This window comes from Felis catus, chromosome E2, assembly GCF_018350175.1.
Source record: "Felis catus isolate Fca126 chromosome E2, F.catus_Fca126_mat1.0, whole genome shotgun sequence".
Taxonomy (NCBI): domain Eukaryota; kingdom Metazoa; phylum Chordata; class Mammalia; order Carnivora; family Felidae; genus Felis; species Felis catus.
In genome coordinates, this window is record NC_058382.1 from 59,471,317 (window position 1) to 59,483,043 (window position 11,727).

General features: G+C 51.2%; 1 non-coding gene across 1 annotated transcript; it reads right to left on the reverse strand.

The window, feature by feature from the left end:
• Nucleotides 1-2,230: 2,230 nt before the first annotated feature.
• Nucleotides 2,231-2,315, reverse strand: TRNAH-GUG. The gene has a single exon. It is a non-coding gene; the product is annotated as a tRNA-His (tRNA).
• Nucleotides 2,316-11,727: the final 9,412 nt, after the last annotated feature.

Below are 11,727 nucleotides of genomic sequence, written 5' to 3' on the forward strand. Positions count from 1 at the left end.
CTCTGCCCCTCCCCAGCTCATGCTTGCTCTCGCTCTCGCTCTCTCGCCCTCTCTCTCTCTCAAAAACAATAAACATTAAAAATTTTTTTTAAAAAAATGCGCTCCACCCAAATAAGGAATACTACTCAGAAAGGAAAAAGAATAAACCGCTAATATACACAGCAAACTTGATTTGATCTCCAAGGCAGGACGTTGAGGGGAAAGAAGTCATGCTCTAAAGGTCACATCCTCTATGACACCACCGGCCTAAAAGCCTGGAGGAGACAAAGTTCTCATGAGGGGCTAGCAATAAGGAAAGGGGTGACTACAAGGGGCAGCGTGAGGGAGGCTGGAAGTGGCATGGCTCTTCCGGGCCTGATGGATACACAAAGCTACACGGGTACTAACATTCATGGAACCACACAACTGAAAGAAACCCGCTTTAGTGTATGTTAATGTTTTATTAATTTATTAATTAAATTATTACTTTTTTTAAGTAATAAGGGAAAAGTGATCTGTGTTCGAGCTCTGTGGCCCTCCACTCTGGACCCTGTGCTGAGGAAGAAAACGTACCCCAGCCCATGTGACTCCAGCTCAGAGCAGTATGACCGTGACTCTGCCCCAGTCCAGGGAAGGGGGAGACATCCTCCCTGCGCAAAATGAAGAAAATTCACATTTGCTGGAAACTGCAGGACCGCAATTCTACTGCTCAGCCAGTTTAGTCCCGAACCTAGGGTGAGGTAATAATTATGGAGCCTGAGGAATCTTAACAGCATGGAAGAGAAACCCAAGCAGACCCGGCAAAGGAGAAGTCCTCCCAGAAGCGGGAAATCGGAGCCTGACCACAGGGCTCGTGGTTGCCCTCCCTCTGGAGAGTTCTCGGCCAGGGCGCTGGCAAACCCCGGGGCAGGCTCTGAGCCTCCAAGTGTGCAGCAAACGTGTGCTGCAGAGGCAGACGTTGTGGGTAAAACCCCCAACGCACTGCCTCTCATCGGGACCCTGCCGTCGTGGATGGGACGGTCCCCAACTGCAGAGCTGCCCCAACTGCGGGACACTGTGCATTCGTGGCCCCAGCCTGTAAACGCAGCGGCCCCTCCCAGTCACTGTGGCAGCCGAAGGTCCCCCCCCCTTCCTGGTGCCCTTTGCGGAGTGGTCTGGTTAACTGGATGCCTAGAAGGCTCCACCATGTGGGCCCAGCCCACAGGAGGGCTGCATGTGGGCCTTAAAACCTGCAGATCGCACCATTAGCAAGGCATCCTAAGGTCACACAGATGCCCCAGATGTGGAAACACAAAACCTAAGTCTGAGGTTGGACCTCACTGCCTCACCTCTCTGAGCCTCAGTTTCCTCATGTGCGAAACAGGGCTAACAGGTCAAGCCTCTTTCCCATGTCACAGTGTTTTGCACATTCTGTTCCCTCTTCTGGGACTTCCCCTTCCAGGCTGTCCTATGGCTGGCTCCTTCCTGAGGCAGAAGTTTTCTAGCAAGTGCCATCTGCTCAGAGACGCCTTTCCCATCCAAAGCAAGTGTGCACCCCGGTCATCTGTATCGCTGTGCCCTGTTGGCTCCCACCAGGCATCCATCACTCCCAAACCGGCTCTGTCTCCTTCCTGACTGTCCTGCTCCAGACAAGAACGCAAGCACCATGAGCGTGGAACCCTGACTCACCTGCACCCCACACCCCAGGCCTAATCCCTAACTTCTGGGCTGCTTCAAGGGCCAGGGGAGGGCCGGTGTGAGCAATCCCTGTAGCTCTGAGTTGGCCTCACTAAGCGGACCTCAGAGATACCCACCCACACCCTCCCTTGGAAACCAAGAGCAGGGATTTGCTGTAAAAAGCCTCAGATCATAGAGTGCTGCAGAGTATAATCTTCCAGTAATAAAAAAGGAAAAATAAAGTAAAAACAGAGAAGGAAGCAAACCAGAAGAGAGTCACAAAGACAGAGAACAAACTGAGGGTTAATGGAGAGAGGTGGGTGGGGGATGGGTTAGATGGGTGATAGGCATTGAGGAGGGCACTTGGTGGGATGAGCACTGGTGTTGTATGTAAGTGATGAATCATGGAAATCTACTCTGGAAACCAACACTACACTGTAGGTTAACTAACTTGAATTGAAATAAATAAATTTTTTAATTGTTTTTTAATGTTTTTATTTATTTTTGAGACAGAGAGAGACAGAGCATGAGCAGGGGAGGGGCAGAGAGAGAGGGAGACACAGAATCCGAAGCAGGCTCCGAGCTGTCAGCACAGAGCCCAACGCGGGGCTTGAACCCACGAACCAGGAGGTCATGACCTGAGCCACAGTCAGACGCTCAACCGACTGAGCCACCCAGGCGCCCCGCGAATAAAGAGTTTTAAAAAAGAAAAAAGAAAAGGACAATGTTGCCACAAAATTCAGAACCAGTAAGAATCCCGGTTCATCAGCCAGACCAGATGCATCCTTCCCTCCGTGTCGGTGACATCCATCAAACGCTTGTGGAATCAACAGCCACCATCCTTCCAATACGGGCACCAAGCCCAGGCTCCACGCTTGAACTTGAATGACATTGGACACCAAGCTTAGCCTCCAAAATGATGCTCTCCGTGGTGTCTCCACGTCCCACCCTCCCAAGAGCCATCCATCAGCTCCGATACTACGAGAATAGGGCCCTCCGCTCCACCGCACTGGGACCCCAGGCCTACCTCCTCAGTGCCCTAACATTCCCCACAGGTAGGGTGGAGACGATACTCACCACAGAAAAAGGGAAGGGGAGACCGAGGCTTACAACAGCATCTAGCATACAGCAGGTGCTCAGAAAATGTTACTTAGGACCAGCATTCCTCACTGGGAGGCTTTGAGCAAACCAGTTCACCTTGTGAGCCTCACTTCCTGGTCTGCAAAGGGAAACACAAAAGTCCCTTCCTGCCTGCAGGGCTGCTGAGACAGTCCAATTAGATCATGCCCGAGAACGGGCTGGTTCCCCAGGGATTTGTGTCTGGCTCTCCCCTTGCAGCCCTGAGGGCGATTAGACAGAGACTAATGAAATTTCAAAAGCACTTCTTCTTTAAGCAAAGGCTATTAAGATGGAACTTGTCTCAAACTTTTAACCAGGTCTATGAACCAAGCGCTAAAGGAAATATGCGGGAAGCACAACACGACAATCATTGTCGTGGGAGTGCTGGAACGGCAAGATGAAGTGGTGGCTGAGGGTGCAGGCTCCAGGCCAGCTGGAGTGGGTGGAGGTGGGGCTGAGGCTCTAGGGAATCTGACACCACGGCTCACCCACATGGCACCCCTGTGCAAATCTGAAAAAGATACCTTATTCCCCAAAACGCTTTGCCGCCACTTTATAGAATATATAAACATTATTGTATTTACATAATATACAAATATCCCTTTATTATTATGTGAATGGTGCCTAGGATTGTGCAATACACAACCTGTAAAACTGCACTCAGCAACCCAAGGAGCTCACACACCCAGTAAGGCTTAAGGAAATCAACTGAACACAGATACGTGGATTTGAAATGGCTACAAAACAGAGCATGCATAAAGACCTCAGGAGATACAGAGAAATTGGAACCCTCGTACATTGCTGATGGAAATGTAAAATGACTGAGTTACTATGGAAAATTTTAGCAGTCCATCAAAAAGTTAAACATAGAAGTACCACGTAAGCCAGCAATTCACTCATAGGAATATACCGAAAAAGAACTGAAACAAAAAGTTGTACAAGAATGTTCATGGGAGCATTATCCACAGTAGCTCCAAGGTGGAAACATTAGCAAACAAATAGATACATAAAATGTGGCTTATCCACACAATGGGCCATTAGTCAGCCGTAAAAAGGAATAAAGTACTGACCCATGCTACAATGCAGATGAGCCTAAGAGACATTATGCTAAGTGACAAAAGCTGGTCACAAACAACCACATGATTCCATTTATATAAAACATCCAGAATCAATAAATCCACAGAGACAGAAAACAGACTAGTGGTTGCCAGAGCCTGGGGAGAAAGGAGGCTATCAGGAGTGACTGCTGAAAGGGTCTCCTCTGGGGTGACAATAATGTTTTGGGACTAGATAGAGGTGACAGTTGCAAAACACTGAACATACACTAGATTCCACTGAATTGAACATTTTGAAGTGGTTAATTTTGTGTTATGTGAATGTTAACTCAATTTTTAAAATACATCAGCAGCTACATTTAGGAAAAAAAAACAATGACGACAGAGAATGACACACGGACCAGGTGCCCACCACTTACGCTGGAAGGACACGTAAGCTCTGGCAGGAATTTAGACTCCTGGGGGTAAGAGAAGGAGATGGGATGCAGAGGAAACTGACCCTCCAAGCCCACAGTCTTCAACCAGATGTGACTGAGTCCCTTAGAATAGGCAGACTGGATCTCCCCACACTCAGTGAAAATGGAATCTCAAGAAAGAAGTTTGATTATAGTGAAGAAATAAGGAAAGGCACAGGTGTGCACACCTGACCTCATAATTGTGAAAGTCAACATCTGCACCTGGACTAGGATCCTGTTATCATTCCCACCATATGGACAAGGACACCAAGGCCTAGGGAAGCCAAACCACCTGTCCAGGGGACACAGCTAATACCCAATACGTGAACCTGGGCAGCCTAACCCCAGTGCCCCAACCCATTCCTGCTACCCCCTCTAACGTGAAGAGACATCACTGGGCTAAAGACGCCACCAGAGGGTTGAAATGGAATGTGTGTTTATGGGAACATGCAAAACTTAACTCATGAAGATGATGATGGTAGTGATGATTGTGATGATGATGGTGATGGCAATGATGGTGGTGATGGTGATGGTGATGGTGATGATGATGATGATGATGATAGTGGTGATGATGGGGTAGTGATGGTGATGGTCATGCTGGTGAGGATGGTGGTGATGGTGATGATGGTGGTGATGGTGATGATGATGGTGATGGTCATGATGGTGGTGGAGATGGGATGATGGTGAGGATAATGACAGTGATGGTGATGGTGATGATGATGATGATGATGATAGTGGTGATGATGGGGTAGTGATGGTGATGGTCATGATGGCGAGGATGGTGGTGATGGTGATGGTGATGGTGATGGTGATGGTGATGGTGATGGTGATGATGATGATGATGATGATGATAATGGTGATGATGGGGTAGTGATGGTGATGGTCATGATGGCAAGGATGGTGGTGATGGTGATGATGATGGTGATGGTCATGATGGTGGTGGAGATGGGATGATGGTGAGGATAATGACAATGATGGTGGTGGTGATGATGATGATGGTGGTGATGGTGATGATGACAGTGATGGTCATGATGGTGGTGGAGATGGGATGATGGTGAAGATAATGACAATGATGGTGGTGGTGATGATGATGATGGTGGTGATGGTGATGATGACGGTGATGGTCATGATGGTGGTGGAGATGGGATGATGGTGAAGATAATGACAATGATGGTGGTGGTGATGATGATGATGGTGGTGATGGTGATGATGACGGTGATGGTCATGATGGTGGTGGAGATGGGATGATGGTGAGGATAATGACAATAACAGTGGTGGTGATGATGATGATGGTGATGGTGGTGATGATGGGGTGGTGATGGTCATGCTGGTGAGGATGGTGGTGATGGTGATGATGACGGTGATGGTCATGATGGTGGTGGAGATGGGATGATGGTGAGGATAATGACAGTGATGGTGATGGTGATGGTGATGATGATGGTGATGGTCATGATGGTGGTGGAGATGGGATGATGGTGAGGATAATGACAATGATGGTGGTGGTGATGATGATGATGGTGGTGATGGTGATGATGACAGTGATGGTCATGATGGTGGTGGAGATGGTGATGGTGAAGATAATGACAATGATGGTGGTGGTGATGATGATGATGGTGGTGATGGTAATGATGACGGTGATGGTCATGATGGTGGTGGAAATGGGATGATGGTGAGGATAATGACAATAACAGTGGTGGTGATGATGATGATGGTGATGGTGGTGATGATGGGGTGGTGATGGTGGTGATGATGGGTGGTGATGATGGGTGGTGATGGTCATGCTGGTGAGGATGGTGGTGATGGTGATGATGACGGTGATGGTCATGATGGTGGTGGAGATGGGATGATGGTGAGGATAATGACAGTGATGGTGATGGTGATGATGATGATGATGATGATGATGATGATAGTGGTGATGATGGGGTAATGATGGTGATGGTCATGATGGCGAGGATGGTGGTGATGGTGATGATGGTGATGATGATGATGATGATGATGATGATAATGGTGATGATGGGGTAGTGATGGTGATGGTCATGATGGCGAGGATGGTGGTGATGGTGATGATGATGGTGATGGTCATGATGGTGGTGGAGATGGGATGATGGTGAGGATAATGACAATGACGGTGGTGGTGATGATGGCAGTGATAATGGTGACGAGGCTGCTGGTGATGGTGGTGATGATGATTTTAATAATGATGGTGACGGTGACAGTCTTATCCAGTTTGGACTGCTACAACAAAATACCACAGACTCAGTGGCTTAAACATCAGACATTTATTCTTCATGGTTCTGGAGGCTGGGAAGTCCAAGACCCGAGTGCCAACATGGTTAGGATGTTGGTAAGGGCCCTCTTCCTGGCCTGCAGATGGCTGCCTTCTTGTGTGTCCTCACTTGGTGTAGGGAGAGACAATTTCAATCTGTTTTCATCTTCTTCTAAGGATACTGATCCCATTACAGGGGTCTCACCCTCGTAACCTCATCCAACCCTAATTAATCCCCCCCTAACATCAGCACATTGCAGATTTGGGCTTCAGTGGATGGATTTGGGGGAGGACACAAACATTCAGCCCATAGCAGTGATGATGATGGTGATCATGACGATGATGACGACGAAGATGGGAACAGGGTGGTTTTAATGACTTATTCCAGAAAAAATGTTTAAAACCCTTTGTATAATTTCCGGCATAAAAGCCCTCCATGAATGCCAGCTATAGTGACTGTTGTCACTATCATTATAAAGCCCTGGGTTTAAATCTGACTTTCCAAGCAATTTTAAGCAGATTTGTAAGCATCCCTAAATCTGCACCCTGTGTTAAAACACTTCAGGTTACAGCCCACAGAGGCCCACGTCAAGCTGGCACACACCCATCGGGGCAGGAACTGTTTCTCCATGCTGCAGTTATCATGGACCAAAGGCTCAGACAGCGTCTCCATGCTTCTTCTCTCTTCTTCCCTCTGCTGCCCGTCTTCGCACCCATTTCATTTTGGATAAGGTCTTGCACGAGAGTGTCCCAATTCTCGTGTTCAGATCCTCACAGTTTGGCAAACCCAGGACAACAGGGCATCTCTTTTGCTGTGTTCCCAAAGACCGTCATCGAGGGCTCTCACTGGACTTGTCTGGTCACAGGACACCTCCGAATCAACTACTGTGGGCAGAAAGGACAGAGAGCTCTTTCTGCTGAGTCTGGGTCTCGTACCCACCAGGACCAGGTGATTTCTTCAAGGAATGAAGGAAAGTTGGACACAGACTGGGCAAAATCAGCAGACGAGCCCTTCATGCCCGAGAATTTGGGAGGTCCAGGTATGGACAAGCCCACTCACTTGGGAAAAACATCTACTCAGCCGCATTTATTGAGGGCTTGCAATAGAGCAAGCAAGCTGACTACGCTCCCAGGCTGAGCACTGCCTGCAGGAGACCAGTCAGAGCTGGCTTACCCAGCCCCCAGGAGAGAGGAGAGAGGCTGGGGTCCTCTGCAGCCTTGGGTGAGAGAAGACACAACCCCCCCGCCTGGCTCTCCCATCACAAGAAAGGGCTCCCAGTGACAGGAGGACCGCCTGTGGGGCAGCCCACTGGGAGGAGCCCACCCACGGGCTTCCTGCAGGGGAGGGAAACGCTGGGTGGCCTGCAGGCAAGGTATGCTGGGTGGGTCTGCTTACTCAGAAGGGCCCAGAGCCAGCAGACCATCGGGTCAGAGTCTGGCCCCCAAGAGCCACTGGGTTGAGCTCATTCTCCTCAACTGATATCATGAGGCATCTTCTGGAGGAGAAGAGAGGATTCCCCAGATGACACGTATGGATAGTCCGGATGCAGGGATCAGGCAGAGGGGAGGAGGTGTAGGGTTTGCAGTGGTGTGTGAGAGAGAGTGTGCGAGTGTGTGTGTGAGAGTGAGTTGTGAGAGTGTGTGTGTGCTGGTATGTGTGAGTGTGTAAGAGAGTGAGTGTGGGGGTACGTGTGTGGGCGTGGGTGCGTGAGTGTGCAGGAGAGCGCTGCGGGTGGCTAACGTGGGAGCGTGAGCGTGCATGAGTGTGTGAGAGTGAGTGTGAGGGTTGGTGTGTAAGCTTGTGTTGGTGTGTGGTGTGTGAGGCATGAGCAGGAGGAGAAAGACGGCTGACACTTCACTTCCTCTCAGCAGCTCACCCTCTGAAACCACCTGGGAGCACCGCGCACCTGCAGTGAACGAGTCCTACCTGCACGGCGCCTCCCCGTTGGCCGCGGTGGGGGGGGGGGGGAGGGCGGGTCAGGGAGGCAGGAGGGACCAGCGCCTGCTGTTTTCAGAGGACAGGACTGGAGCTTGGAAAAGTTGACCGACGTGGCCATTGGTGCACATATGCCGCTCAAACCTAAATGTGTCTGATTCCAAAACCGCAGCCTTCCCACAAGAGCCCATGGCCGCCTCGCTGCTGACAAATGGCCATTCTGTGTCTTCCTGTCTAAGAATAGGAAGAAATCTTATTTCCTGAATCTGAAGAAAACAAGCCTCCAGGCCACACTGGGGGCCCTGGGATGTGCCCCGCACGTTGGCCATCATCTCGTTTTACCAAAATCTGGCTTTGGTTATGTTCAGGAAGTTCATCACAGACTCACGTGCCCTATTTCCTTATGCTCCAGATTCCAATTATTCATGCCACCTGCCCAGCCACTGCAGGGCTTCCAAGGTGAGACGGCTCATGCCAGAGGGAGCTGGGACGTCCCCTCCCCGCGATCACTCCACCCTCCGCACACAGAGGTGGTCTAATCCATCTTCCTGTGACCATGAGGGCAGTGACGAAGCTGGTGACGATGAGGGTGGTGGCGACGGTGACGAGGACAGGGAGGAGGATGTCAAGGAAAAGGCGGCCACGCCCCTGGTTAAAATGGTAAGGTGGACTCTTCAGGACCATCGCAACAGGGGTACCCTCACCACAATGGGATTAATGGGGGGGAGGGGGCAGAGACTGGACTGCACTCTGAATTCAGCAAGGAAAAGGGAGAATTTATAGCCAGGGAGCAGGTGCGGTCAGCAGATGGAAAAGTAATAGGGGGGAACATCAGGGTGGGGGACTCTGGCTAAGCTGACCTGACAGATTCTTACAGAAGGCAGGCCAGGAGGTTAGGCCCCCTAGGGGACAGTGGAGCTGAGACATCTGGCCATCTATCAGGGGCAATCAGATACCCATGGTGGGGGATACTGGCTTGACTGACTTAGCAGGGTTCTTGCTAAAACTAGGCTCTTGAGGACATGCCCAAGGACGGGTCCTCAGTGGAAAAGAGCTCAGAGTATGGTCAAGGAGAAAGTGACTCAGTGACGGCCCCAAGTCCCATGGCTGGGGAACATCTATAGCCTACCCTGGACATGCCCACCATTGGGCAACCCATTGAGTCTAATCCCAGACAGACAACTTTGGGTTGTTCCTTGATCTCAGTTATAAAGACACGGCTTTGACGTTTGAAACCACGCACATGCCCTTCTTTAGCAGAATTCCTGGGGTCCTGGGCAGCACCGGGAAGTGCTAGTCTAGAAGGTTCTGGGCGCCAATGGTGGGGAGTGCGTCAGCTGGCTGTCGGCCCCCTCGGGGCCCATCCCAGCCGCAGAGAGCTGCCTGGCCCACGCCACCAGGGCCTGGGCACTTAGGCCAACACGGACACTCTGATTAGCCATCTCCACTGCCAGCGGCCCACAGCCCAGCCTCGGCTTTGTGAGGCTGCATTCAATTTTTTTTTTAATTTTTTTTTTTAACGTTTATTTATTTTTGAGACAGAGAGAGACAGAGCATGAACGGGGGAGGGGCAGAGAGAGAGGGAGACACAGAATCGGAAGCAGGCTCCAGGCTCTGAGCCATCAGCCCAGAGCCCGACGCGGGGCTCGAACTCACGGACCGCGAGATCGTGACCTGAGCCGAAGTCGGACGCTCCACCGACTGAGCCACCCAGGCGCCCCGAGGCTGCATTCAATTTGACTTCTTCTGCCCAACCCTCCTCAAGCTTGGTCTCGGTATCTAGTTTCAGAGAGCCCAACCTGTGACAGATGCAGTGGAAATTGTGACCTTGCTTCCCCCATCACAGGCACCTGTGCTGGAGCCCTCGGAGCCTTTGTGTGAAGCCTTCAGCCCTCTGAGTCCAGGCGGGGGGCCGACGAGGGAGGCAGGAGGGAGAGAGGGAACACCTCTGACTCCTCACTATTCTCCCGGCTGAACACACTGCAGGGAAGCAGCGTTGACCATTCCTTTCCTCAGCAGAAAAAAAAAAAAGCCTTAAAGACCAGAAAAAGACATTAACGCGGAGGTCTCCAGCCTGTGCCCCTCAGCCCGTCAGCTTGCAGCACGTGTCAGCTCTGTGTGTCCCTCAGGAGGAACTCTTCAGACCTACTTCTGTGGCTCAACAAAAACAAATCGGACTCGAGCCTCATATCTACAAAGTTCCACTGAGAATGGCTGTTTTCTCTCACAGACAGCTCTTTCTGCAAGCATGGGGGCGGGGAGCCCAGTCCTCTGTTGCGGGACTCGATTTCCGAGTCCAGGCTGATGCTGTATCAACAAACCCAACTTTGTTCGGCAGTGACGAGACCCTCGGCCTTCCTATTTTATTCATCTGCTCACTGGAGGCTTGGCACAAAGGGCCTTTAGACCGGACGCTCTCCGAAGGAGGAAAACACCCTAAGTCCCTGATGGCTTTCAGGCCCCGTGTCCTTCACAGAGGTTGAATGGCAGACATTGTCAGCCCCAAACAGGAGTTTCAGACGAATACCTCCAAGCCCCTGGGGACAGGGGGACAGGGCAGAAAGGTAGGCAGAGCCCCATAACAGGTAAGGGCCTCCCAGGAGGTGAGATACAATCCTGTGGATGGACACTGGACCATGTTCCCCACACTCCAAGGAGAGAACCATCCGCACCAACATCGCATGCATAACCCGGACACCCCACGGCCTCTCCTTGGGTGTCTCCTCGGCAAGTGTGACGGCTGTTCGGGGGGCACTTCACCTCACAGAAATGGAAATTTATCAACGGTCCACACAGGCAGGCGGGTGCACGGGCACATACACCCACGTGCACACACACCCCCACACGTCCAGTTCACGCCTAGCCTTCCCCTTTGTGTCCGCCAGAGAAGGTGGGTGGAACGGTGACGTTCAAGGTCGGAGGGTAATCGACCCGGGAATGTAATGAGCAAACATCTTAAAACACCGCGGAGAGCCTCTGCAAACTGATTGGAACCATTTGTGTGGTCAACAAGAATGAGGGCCGCAGAGACCTGGAAGGCCAGGACAATATCTGCTCTGTTCTGAGGCACGGAACACATGCCAGTGTTCCTTCTGACTTTACAGCTTTTTCTTGGCCTGTGCGGGTGAGAGAGGCTGATTAAGCAGGGCCCGCACTGGATGTCAAGCAGCCTGCCAGAACGTGGCACAAAACACTGAGGCTGGAACCCTCCGGAGGGCCGCCTCCAAGGCCCAGCAGCCCCCTGGGACCTTCTTCCCACCC